Genomic DNA, 13,179 nt, shown 5'->3' with positions numbered 1-13,179 from the left:
TTTGGTGTACAAAGCCCTATACAGCTCAGGACCAGGATACCTGAAAGACTGTCTTACCCCTTATATACCCAGTCAATCACTGCCTTCTGCAGGTGGGGGCCTCCTGCAGATACCATCTTATCAGGAGGTTCGTTCTGCACAATATAGGAAATGGACCTTTTGTGTGGCAGCACCTACCCTGTGGAATTCCCTCCCCTTAAATATTACGCAGGCACCATCTTTGCTATCTTTTCGGTGCCTTTTGAAGACTATCCTCTTTCAACAGGCCTTTTAAGTTGAGACCTGTCCCGGTCTGCATCTGTGTTAGAATTGCTTTTAATATGTTTTCTTTAATAATATGTTTTTAACTGTTTTTTTAAAAAAGATGTTTTTAAAGCTTTTTAAAAAAATGTTTTTAGCGTTGTTTTGTTTTAATCTATTTTGAGGTCTTTTTATGATGTTTTAAAGTGTTTTTAGCTTTCTGTGTGCTGCCCTGGGCTCCTGCTGGGAGGAAGAGTGGGATATAAATCAAATAATAATAATAATAACAACAACAACAACAACAACAACAACTATCAGGTGGATCCACAGTTGGCTCCAGAATTGTACTCAAAGAGTGTTTATCAAAGTTTCCTTCTCAAACTGGGCAGAAGTAACGAGTGGGGTACCACAGGGCTCGGTCCTAAGCCCAGTGCTCTTCAACATTTTTATTAACTACTTGGATGAGGAGGTACAGAGCATGCTTATCAAATTTGCAGATGATACAAAATTGGGGGGCACAGCTAATACCATGGGAGACAGATTCAAAGGGACCTTGATAGGCTGGAGCATTGGGCTGAAAACAACAGAATGAAATTCAACAGGGATAAATCCAAAGTTCTACACTTAGGAAAAAGAAACCAAATGCACAGTTATAAGATGGGGGATACTTGGCTGAGCAATATGACATGTGACAAGGATCTTGGAATTGTTGTTGATCACAAGCTGAGTATGAGCCAACAGTGCAATGTGGCTGCAAAAAAGGCAAATGCTATATTAGGCTGCAGTAACAGAAATATAGTTTCCAAGTCATGTGAAGTATTAGTTCCCCTCTATTCAACACTGGTTAGGCCTCATCTTGAATACTGCATCCAGTTCTGGTCTCCACACTTCAAGAAGGATGCAGACAAACTGGAACAGTTTCAGAGGAGGGCAATAAGGATGATCAGGGGACTGGAAACAAAGCCCTATGAGAAGAGGCTGAAAGAATTGGGCATGTTTAGCCTGGAGAAGAGACTGAGGGTCTGAGGGGAGATATGATAGCACTATTCAAGTACATGAAAGGTTGTCACACACAGGAGGGCCGGGATCTCTTCTTGATTGTCCCAGAGTGCAGGACACGGAATAATGGGCTCGAGTTGCAGGAAGCCAGATTTCAACTGGACATCAGGAAAAACTTCCTAACTGTTAGAGCCATACAACAGTGGAACCAATTAACTAGAGAGGTAGTGGGCTCTCCAACACTGGAGGCATTCAAGAGGCAGCTGGACAGCCATTTGTCAGGAATGCTTTGATTTGGATTCCTGCACTGAGCAGGGGGTTGGACTTGATGGCCTTATAGGCCCCTTCCAACTCTACTATTCTATGATTCTATGATTCATGGCCTCTATAATAACCATGGGGATGAGTCAGTACATTGTGTGCCCAACTCCTGTTGCAGGTCCTTGACTTGATTTTCACCACAGAGTGGGCTGGTAGTGGTTCAACAATCGGAGATGTTCAAGTAACACCTTTATTACGGAAGGCCTACTTCTTGGTGAGGTTTGAGTTGGCCCTGGCACTTCCTCACTGCTGGGATGTGGAACCAATTAAGATGTCCCCCCTCTTCCTGAATGGATTCCTAAATGCTCTGGCGGATTTTCTAGTTGACATGGCATGTCAAGACATGGAACTGTAAGGTGAAATGGACCATAGTCGTGGTCACCAGCCAAGTGGGGCCTGACGTGACTCTGATTTTCTGGAGAGCTTCAGACACTGAAGCACGTCAGATGATAGCTGGAGCACAAGCGTATAGCAAAAGCCAGGTTAGAGCCCAGAGTCTTCCTGGCAGTGATGGAAAGAAAGCTTACTTCACCACCATTGCATTGTCAAGTAGCCATCCAACAGAGCTATTCAGAGTGGTGAAGAAACTAGGTGTTTCACAGTCAGGGCTATGAAAACAATTTAAGGCATGCAAGGACAAGTTGCAAGACACTATGAGGATAAAGCCACTCATCTTCACACTGACCTTGACACCATTATTGGAATATCTCAAATGAGGTGTCCAGCATCCAGTCGTGCTATTTGGGATTTCAGTTACTGCGGCTGAGGACATCAACAAGTCACTTGAGGAAGTGCAACCTACTACTTGCTATCATCAGCCTTTGGCTTTACAATATATTTATTTATTGTTAGTTATTACCTTTATATCCTGCCCTTTCTTTCAGTAGGAGCCCAATGCAGCAGGAAGGGGATTTAGCAATTTAGCAGGAAGGAGGTTGATTGGGTGGGTCTAACAAATGGTAAATGATTTCTTGTGGGAGTGGCTTATGCCTGCTGCCTTGAAATAGGTGGTTGTATTGGGAAATTGTGGAAAAGACATGCCATGGCAAGGTTATTAGGTGTCCTTCCTCAAGATCCCATCACATGTCTTATTTGGGTTCATCAAGGAGGAGCTAAATTTTTCCCTCTAGAGATACTGCTTATTTGAGGGCCCTGGCTGTTGCATTGACAGGGGCACCATGAGTTAATTGTAAATAGGGATAATTTGTTCAAACTTGCCTCTAGGGCCAGCCCCCTGCTGTCCTTTGAAGCCTTGGGAATAAGATGACTCATTGAACAAAAATGCTGCTCTTTGAAAAACCTTGAGAATAAGATGAATCATTCAGCAAATATGTTCTTGCCTTTGAAGTGTGCTGGCCAGCTGTTTCACTACTTGTTGGCTATAAAACAAAGAAGGCAGAGGCAAGCAGGATTCATTCATCTTCGTAGGAGGAATGTATGAGAGGAGGAAAAGAAATCCCAGGCCCAGATTGTAGTCCTGCAGGCTGTGCTGAGTCACCAGAGAGGGTGCACAGCTGAGTTTGGGCTATGTTTGAAGGGGTTTCTCATAGTCACTGAGACCTGGTTTATAAGATGAGTATAAGATCATGCAGCATGACAGTGTAACTGTCAGTTACAACCTGTCAGTTAACCTGGATAATTGCATAGAAGCTTATGATTTTATGTGATTATGCTCTGAGTAGGCAATGATGGTATATTTCTGCCTGGTGTCTGTTAAGCCTAGAATAAAACTCTTTCTCTTCCATCACAATTGAGTTCATTGTCCACAAGATCCAAAAGAGCCACTGCTCAGGCTTAGCTACCCTGGGGCAGTACTGTGGTGTGCCCTCTCCTCAAGAAGCCTCACTGGACCCTGAGATCTGTGATAACTACAGTGGTCATTGCCAAGATCCCCTTCCTGGACCATGTTCTCAAGAGGGCTTTGGCCATGCAACTTCAAGAGCATTTAAAAGAAATAGATGGTCTTGACCCAAGAACAAACCTCTGCTTCCAATTATGGTTTGTTTAGCAAGAAGCAAGCCATGAGCATGGTTTCAGATGTCACAATAAGCCAACTCTGGCTTGTTTCCTGGCAATGTGCCATCAGAGGAACAGGGGAGAAGCACCACAAGCACTGTATTAGCTGCATGCACCAGCAAACCATAGTTGGTTTAACATTATGTGCAAATCAGACTACAGAATCTTCCCTGGTAGTTGAGTCCAGATTCTAGATCTTCACTCTAACAATATTTCTAACTGCAAGCATTAACTTAGATCTGATTCTGTGTGACACTAGATATAAAATAGCACTGTGGCTAATTATGAAATTGTATTTAGCTAATATATGAATGGTCTCAGTTAACATTTAGAAATCATAGGATTAGGGGAATGTATTGTAGCAGCCACATTAAAAAGCCTCCCAGATAATTTTGGCGGTAATTACATTTAGTTAAATGCTTTAAATGACAATATGAAAAGATTCATGTCTAAAAATGAGTAAACCTCAGAAAAGTTTTATACACGAACAATTATGCAAAGTTCAAGATAATTATACTTGCCTATCCATAATGAAATAAAAGAGTGAACATTTCAAAAAGACAATTAAAGCAGAAGTTAAATGATGAACTTGAAAATAACTTTGCCCTAATTATTGGTACAATCATTTTTAATTGATAACACTTATAATGCAATAGATTTTAATTATCAGGTTTGATTTACATAATAAAGAACTATGTCCCTATGCATAGCTGGGAAACTAAGTTACTGCCATTACATTTAAGCTTTACATTGAGAAATAGGTTGGACTATATATTATACTAAGCCTTATATTAAATATTCTGGCAATTAGCTGAAATGAGAAGTGTATGTATAGTCTGAACTAAATTTAATTTGAAAGCCCTATTCAAGGGGACAAGGTTGTGTAAGAGAGAGAAAGGATGGGGAGGAGAGTCTGAATATCAGAGAAAAAACACTCATAACATCCACTATAAGCAGCAGTAGATACTCATCTGAGCAAAGCTGTCCAAAGTCTTGTTAATGGAACATAATAAACAAAGCATTGGGTGTTCCTAGGATATATGACCATGAGTGTATGTATGTATGCATTACAACTGCTGCTATTATTGTAGTGTATTTTTATTATGCTTTTCAGTTGTTGCCCAAAGCAGCCGACATCAATTTAAAAATGAGAGAGAGAGAAGCTTGTAAACTAAAGGGGCAAGACACACAAGGAAAGGTGAGTGGAGGGAAAAGGTAGAGAAGGAAGAAGAAACAGGGGAGAAGTTTGGTTCCCTTCACATATTAATGTGAACCTACCAAATTCACACTGCCTGAAATAACACACACAAAAAACCCCACAGCTGTTGCACTTCTCTGAATTTTGTGATGCAGTTCTTCAATCATAAAAAGTGTACAAAAATGAATATGTTAGTGAAAATAACATACCAACATGTATCATATTAGGGTAAATTGCTTGCAAAAATGTGTATACCATATATATATAATTAATCTATAAAAAAATTACTTACATGGCCTAAGATATTCTTTTCTAGCAAATCTGCTCAAAATGATAAATGACTACAAAGAAGTATTCACTGAGCGTGCTCATTTATCATTTTGAGCAGATTTGCTAGAAAATAATATTTTAGACCAGTTCATGTAAGTAAAAATATTTTTATAGATTAATTATGTATATATGGTTTTATGCTGTATGAAATTTATGTACATTAATGTTGTGTGTTCTTATGATTTTGTTTACAGCCCCTGACAAAGGTCAAATTACTGAGTGGCCGAAACGCATTGGGCTTTTGTTATAATAAACATTTTTTCAAGCATTTTGGGTTCCCCCCTTTTTCCCTTTTATTACTGAATATAACAAGTGAGTATAACCATGTCATGCAGATAGGGAAAAAACAAGAGTGAAATCTGATGTACACTTACTTGGAAGCAAGCCGTAACGAGTACTGTTAGACTTGTGAGAAAGCATGCATAGGACTTCAGTTTTGGTTACTTTATGGCAAGGATGGGGAACCTCAGGCCTGTTGGACAAATGTAGTCACTCTCTCAATGACACATTCTTTTTTCCGGGCCACATACCTTACCAGCCCTCCTCCATGTCCTCCCCAAGCACTTTTGCCTAGCTGGAATGAGGGTTGTCAGGTATTCAGTTTTCACCCAGAGACTCCAGATTTTTGGGTCCTGTCTGGGTCTCTGGGTGAGTCAACTCTATCTCTGAACTCTCCGCTTTCATTAAAAAAATAATAAAGTTGCTAGGTGGTCTGGTTCAAGAGATATACACCAAAATGTCAGCTCCCACCCCAAATTCTGTTAAATGAGCTCGGAGCTAGTTGCTCTAACCCCACCCTTTCAGGTTTGTAGACAATAAGTGAAATCAGGGTTGTGATTGACAAGGGATTTGTTGACCTCCAAGCAATAGCTAGAACCCATTGCAAGGCCAGAAAACTGTTGTTTTTTCCTACTTGTCTGAAGATCTCATAAACTAAGTTAAAGGTTCTTTCTCTTGTGTGCAGGAGATCTAAATGCCATTACAATGTGTTATGCTTTTCTAATTCTGGGAAGTCAAACAAGTTTAAATTTTCCTAGGCTGTTGGAAAGGGCATTTTAGTTGTCTAATTCATAGCCTGTTTTGAAAACCTTCCCAATATGAAGCTTTAATCCTATACTCACTTTTCAAACAGTAAAGCTTTAATGCTAATCCCACTTACTGGAAGTAAACCCCACTGAATTCAATAGGACTTACTTTTGAGTAGACATGGTTAGGATTGTGCTGTAAATCAATGGGACTTTTGAGGGAACATAGCAAAAGATATTGTTTGTGTTGTAAATATTTCACTCCCCCTCCAATCCTATTTTTTAAAGTAATTACGGAGGGTTTACCTAGGTGTCACTGCTTTTATTTGGTGGTAAACTGATACTGATTTTATTTTTTTAAAAAAAAATGTTCTGCAATGACCAACTGATTTAGACAATAAACTATTATATGGGGTATATGTATCACTTGGATGCACCCCATGACATCACTAGGGCCTGCCCCTGGAATCTCAGGGTTTGGGATGCTTCTGACATGGCAACCCTAGTTGGAATGTGTCCTTGAACTGTGATAATGCCTCTTGTTTACCTGGATGGAGAGGTAGGTGTGTGTGTGTCTAGAAACCTCTGACATTTGCATTGCTGTAATGTAGCCTACTGTACAAAGGTAAGAGTCACAGCCATTGCTCTACTCAGTTTTGTCTCTACCACTGCCCACCACTGGCATATGCCCCTCCCCCCAAGAAGGTTGCTGATAAATGAATGCAGTCCTTGAGCTGAAAAATGTTCCCCACTCCTGTTTTCTGGCATATTTAGGCAGATCCACCTCATACATTTAAAGCACATCCAATGCACATTTGAAAAACCTGTTTCCCCCAAAGAATCCCAGGAAATGTGATTTTCCCTACACAGAGCTACAACTTTCCAGCACCCTTAATCATCTACAATTCCCATGATTCTTTCTTCTTTCAATCTGCATCGGATGTGCTTTAAATGTATGGTGCGGACCTGCCCTTTGATGAAATATTGGACACTGCTTTGAATCATGGTCTCAACCCCCTATTGGGAGAGTCTCTTCCTCTTTGATGTCATGTGAAGAGGCATGACTTAAAACCAGAGCTTGGAAAAGTTTCTTTTTAAAACTACAACTCCCATCAGCCCCAGCCAGCATGGCCACTGGATTGGGCTGTTGGGAGTTGTAGTTCAAAAAAGTGACTTTTCCAAGCTCTGCATAAAACCTACACACACAAAAAAATCCCTCTTTAGGCATTATCAAAATGCAATTGTGTTTGAGATGTAGAGCTGTGTGTGCCATCCCTATCCCCTCCACTCCAAATCTTGCTGCTTTGAGTGTCAGTATCTGAGGGGGCTTGTAAGCATGTTTGAGGGGGCTTGTAAGCCTCAATGCAGTCAAGAACCCCTATCATCCTTCAGATCGGGAATAAAGGGCATGGGGCAGCATGGATGACCCCAAGCCTCAAACATTATTAGATTCTGTAAGAAAATGGCCCAGGGAGGGTGAGACTTTTCTTGATCCAGCCCTCAGGTTGAAAAAGGTTGCCTACCGCTGGCCTCGGTGACTGGCAATATCGCTTGGCATCATGGAGTCCTTACAGCAGACTAAAAACCACCTAGCCTAGGAACAGTTCAAGGCAACTTCTGTGGGCAGAACTAACTTATCTCATCTGCTGTAAAGCCAACACACCAAGAGAGATTCTCTCCATGCACCAGAGGCTCTAAACAGATTAGAATAGGCCTACTGCAGCATAGGGCAGGTCTTTCAGGCTGCACTAAGCCTCCATTCACCTGCTACAACAAGGTCTCTGTTGTGATAGAAAGAAATAGTGGTATGCAAATATATTTATAAATAATAAATAAATTCTAGTGAGGTTTTCACATCCTCGAGTCAGAGTGAGCCATTAACAAAGTGTCTCAAGTCTGATCAGCAGGGCCGGCTCCAGGCATGCAGGGGCCCTTGGGCATCAGCTTGCCCTGGCCCCCTGGTGTGTGTGTGCGTGCGCATACATGTACATACGTATGTGTGGGCCCCCCATGTGCCCCCCCCACACCCCTACCTGTCTAGTCTTTACCATTGCCCTTAATGAAGATGGTGGCCACGGTTTCCCTAAGGGGAATGAAGCCTCCACCACCCTCTTTGTTGATGGCACACATGCGTGCTATGCACGCACATCTCTGCCACCAACTAAGATGGCAGCAGCGGCTTCAGTACCTTAGGGAAGCTGCATCCACCGTCTTCATTAAGCGCAATGCTAAAAAGCTGGTTGACAGGTACGTGGGGAGTGTGGGGGCACAGATTGTGGAAGGGGAGCAGAGGGCCCCTCAGGGGCCCTCGGGCCAGTGCCCATCCTGACCGCCCTTTAGAACCGACCCTGCTGATCAGGGACACTCTGAGAATTGAATTGCTCTGTGGACTTGGATTTTTAAAGTGATAGCTGTATTTAAAAAAGAAAGCAAGAAAACAAAGCTGACTGGGGAAACACCCTGAACTCAAAGTGGAAAGGGAATGCTTTCCCCTATGTGTGTGTGGGGGTATCTTTTATTTTGACAAACTGATCTAGGTTTTAATCATAATGAATTACTTTCCAGGGGAACTCGTCATAGTGATTTGGGGCAGGGTTGTTGCCACTTTGTTTGTTTTCCATATGGATCTATGCTTTCCCCTATGTATATGAATGAAGAGATCTGTGTCTTTCCTGGGGGAAAGAGGCTGCATCCCCAAAAACCCATAGTGGAGCTGAGGCCCATATCCCACCAATGTACTTGAGGTAACAGGATCTTCCTGGGGGGATGTAATATTTTCCTCACCCCAGTGTTCCCTGGGGGTCCGCAATCTCTTTTCATTATCCCCCCTGCCCTATTGTACTTACCTTGAAATGGTAAAGTCTGCCCTTGCAGGAAAACCACTATAGCTGTCATACTGAAATTTGGCAGGTTTCATTCTCTCAGAATTGCATCCAATTCTGGGAGACACTGAAAGACATTTTCTTTAACAAAAATATTTAAATATGTCCTACCTGAAAACCCCTGAATGTATCTGCTCACAATTTGGCAGACAGTCAACTCTAGAGAGGCTCCTATGCATGCAAATTTATTGCACTTTGATGAAAAGGGGGAAAATTTAGATTGCCCAGTATAGTGAATGGAAGGGAAACAGAGCTTTGTTTTTAACATATTGTTGTTGTTGTTATCTTTATTTATACCCCGCCATTTTTCCAAAACTGGAACTCATGGTGGTTAGAACTCAGATCTAACTGGGTCCCTAATAATGAGTGAAGTTGGAAAGACACAGAGCATCTCTAAAGCACAATGGGCTGCTCCCCAAAACTACAGATACAAGTTTCATCAAGTGGCCAGTGCACACCTCTACTCTTTACTGTCTGGGATTCTAGGAGCAGGGTGCCCTGAGAAATTTAATTTCCCCAAGGAACTGGGTGTTATCATGGATATCAGGTTACTGGGACCTGGAATGCAACTGTCTCTGTGGTCAGGAGAATGCAAGAGAAAGAAGAGAGGTACAACAGTAGAGATATAGTTCACAATTTGGTGCTGGTTTTGTTGTCATTTCAATGAACTAACAGCTGCTTACGGTCCACTGTAATTAGTGCTTCATTATCTTCTGATTTTCCATTTCAACCTTTTCCATTAATATTAATAGCAATTAATATTAATAATATTGCTTTTGTTTTTTCTGTGAATGGCCTGTGATTTTTTTTTATACAAAAGCAAATGAGCCAGGTAATTGCCCATCAAGTAGGCATCTTGTGACAGGATTATTGTCAGTCCAAGGAGAGGAGATGAACGTTTTTCCCACCCATGCAATTAAATGAGGCTTGTGCGGTTGATTTTTTTTCCAGCTCAGCCGTGACATCATTTTGAAAGTTGAAAACGGAATCCAATTTATCTTTGAGCCTTGAGTGCTGCTGTCTGCTGGGTTTTCCACCTTACAGTTTTTTTTTTTTTCAATAATTTTTATTCAGATTTTCATAAAACATACAAGACAAAATCATAAAACATTCAAAGACAAAAAACAAAATCAAAAATAGTTAAACAAAAAGAAAAAAAGAAAAAAAAAAACAAAAATAAAAAATAAAGAGTAAAATATTGACTTCCCATTTGTCAAAGATCAAATCAGTTATAAGTCTATAATATATAACAATCCTGTCTCTTAAGTCATATTATAAAATCACTTTCCTCCAGTAGTTATCTTACTTAATCATCAAATCTCATAAACATTACTTTATTCTTTCCACAAAAAGTCAAAGAGAGGTTTCAATTCTTTAAGAAATATATCTATCAATTTTTTTTTCCAGATAAGCATATCGATTAATCCATCTCATTACTAATTATGATAATCTTATTGTCATAACCATAGTCAAAATAAACATTTCAATTAATCCATCACATCAGAATCTGTTAGGTTCAATAATTTCAGTAGCCATTGTTCTATTATCTCTATTAGTTCCATTTTCCATCTTCCATCTTCAGTAGTCTTGTTAAGTCCAGTAATTTCAATATCCAATCTTCCATTATCAGTATTCCATAATAATCTTGCTGTCAAAGCCATAGTCATATAGTAAGAGTCTGATGGGGATTACCTCTATCCCAAATATTTTCTTGCCATCCATTCTGAATAGGTTGCTGAAATACTGCTGTAAAATCATATCTCTGTTCTTTTTTTCAAAATACACTGGGTCATCTCTTAAAAGTTTTTCCATTGTCACATGGCTGCAGATAATTCCATAGATTTTCTCTATATTGGGCTCCATCACATCATTCCAGTCCAGAAGATTGTCCATGCCATTGATAACTTTATCTCTAGAATCTTCATTCATTTCTTCAGAGATAACATTGAGTTCCAAACAATAGATTTTATTTCTAAAGTCCATAGACTCCAAATCTTGTTCCTGTTCCACGTTGGTTCCAATCTCCGGGATCTCCTCTCTCACAGGGACCCCTATTCCAGTCTCCAGGGTCGCCTCTCTCACAGGGACCCCTGTTCCAATCTCCGGGGTCTCCTCTCTCACAGGGACCCCTTCCAGGGTCACCTCTCTCACAGGGACCCTTATATCTTTAATCTCCTGCTTCATTTTACTCAATTCAATTTTCATTATCTCAATCTCATCCATTATTTTCTGAAACATAGTTATTTCCAGATTTTCAGCCACTTTCTTAATTGCCATTTTAAAAGAAAAATATAGGAAAACCACTTCTTATTTCAGCAACAATTGGGTTAATACTCCAAACTTGGTGACATCACAGTATAAACAGAGCAGACAGCCTTATCTCTCCAATAGTTAAGTAAACAAAATGCAGTTCCCAGGATCGAAACAATTAATGGCAATCGTCAAGAAACAGATTCGTCAAAATAAAATAGACCAAAAAGAGAGTAGTCTCAAAACAGTATAATATTTTTCAAAATAAAAATCTGGAATAGAAATCCCTCTTCTGTGTATATCTTTAGAATGCAAATCCAGGACAGCTTTTTGCAACAAAAACAGAGATAAGTTATTAATTAGTGCGTAGCAGAGAGAAGTTATGGCTCCCCAGTGAGATGTCAAAAACTGATCAATCTGGCAAATCTCTTTTAAACAGCAACAATTTAAGTCAAGTAAAAGAAAAATATAGAAAGAAGGGTGCTTGCCTGTTAATGCGTTCTCTCTTAGAAGATAAGGTGAACGTTCGCTTTATCAGATAGAGCTTGCTGTTAAAAATCCGTCCCACCTTCGTCGGCTGGACCTCGTCCCATAAATTAATGAGATCTGGTCGTCCCAACAAAAATAGGCTTTGAGGTTAATCTCTTCGTTTCTCCCTACCCGGGAGAAGTTTAATCAGTCAAAAAAAAAAGAAAAAACTGACTGATATATCTGAATAAGCTTCTTTTGAGGCAGGAGCCCGTCTCAAAAGCAGGCACAGGCTAAGTCACCCTTCCCGGAAGTCGGTTTTCCACCTTACAGTTAGCCTGTTTGAAGTTAACTAACTTATTTTGATTTCTCCCCCCCCTGCCCCTGCCACACCTTGGTCAGCTTTTCAGTGTGCTTGTAGGGAGATACCCTATGCCTACCTGAGGCAACAGATTCTCCAAACTCATGGTCCTTTACTAAAGTCATAGAGATTTAATAGATACAAGGGGGAGACAGGTTAAGAATCAAATAATGAACGTTAATGGCTACCATCGCCATCTCAGTGACACAGAAGTTCAAGGGAATATATATTTTAGCAGTTCAGAATGAAGATGCCATCAATAACAATACCCTTATATTCACAGCTTTTTAAAAAAAAAATATCTGGTGTCAGGAAAAGCCGCAGAAGCTCATAGCAAACAAGATCACAAAGACTGCAAACTGGGGGAGAAGTCTGGTGTACAGTTGCTTTTTAAGTTTCGTTAAACCTTTTTTTTAAAGATGTTTTTAAATATGTTTTGTTTTAATATATCTTAAAGTTTATTTTTAAAGTGTTTTAGAGTAATAATAATAATAATAATAAAATTTTATTTATGAGTCGCCTATCTGGCCGAACCAACGGTCACTCTAGGCGACGTACACTGATACAATAAAATACAATATAAAACCAGAAAACCACATTCGAACAACTATCGACCGGTAGTGAATGTTCCATTTCTGGGCAAGGTCTTGGAACGGGTGGTTGCCGCCCAGCTCCAGACGCTCTTGGATGAAACCGATTATCTAGATCCGTTTCAATCCGGTTTTAGGCCCGGTTTTGGCACAGAAACAGCCTTGGTCGCCCTGTATGATGACCTCTGTCGGGAGAGGGACAGGGGGAGTGTAACTCTGTTGATTCTCCTTGATTTCTCAGCTGCTTTTGATACCATCGACCATGGTATCCTTCTGGAGAGACTCGTGGAGTTGGGAGTTGGGGGTACTGCTTGGCAGTGGCTCCGCTCTTACTTGGCGGATCGTCTCCAGAAGGTAGTGCTTGGGGAGCATTGCTCGATACCCTGGGCTCTCCATTGTGGAGTCCCTCAGGGATCGGTTCTGTCCCCCATGCTTTTCAACATCTACATGAAGCCTCTGGGTGCAGCCATCCGGAGTTTTGGAGTGCGTTGCCATCAGT

The sequence above is a fragment of the Rhineura floridana genome, chromosome 9 (assembly GCF_030035675.1).
Source record: "Rhineura floridana isolate rRhiFlo1 chromosome 9, rRhiFlo1.hap2, whole genome shotgun sequence".
Classification (NCBI taxonomy): domain Eukaryota; kingdom Metazoa; phylum Chordata; class Lepidosauria; order Squamata; family Rhineuridae; genus Rhineura; species Rhineura floridana.
This window is presented reverse-complemented; position numbering follows the sequence as displayed.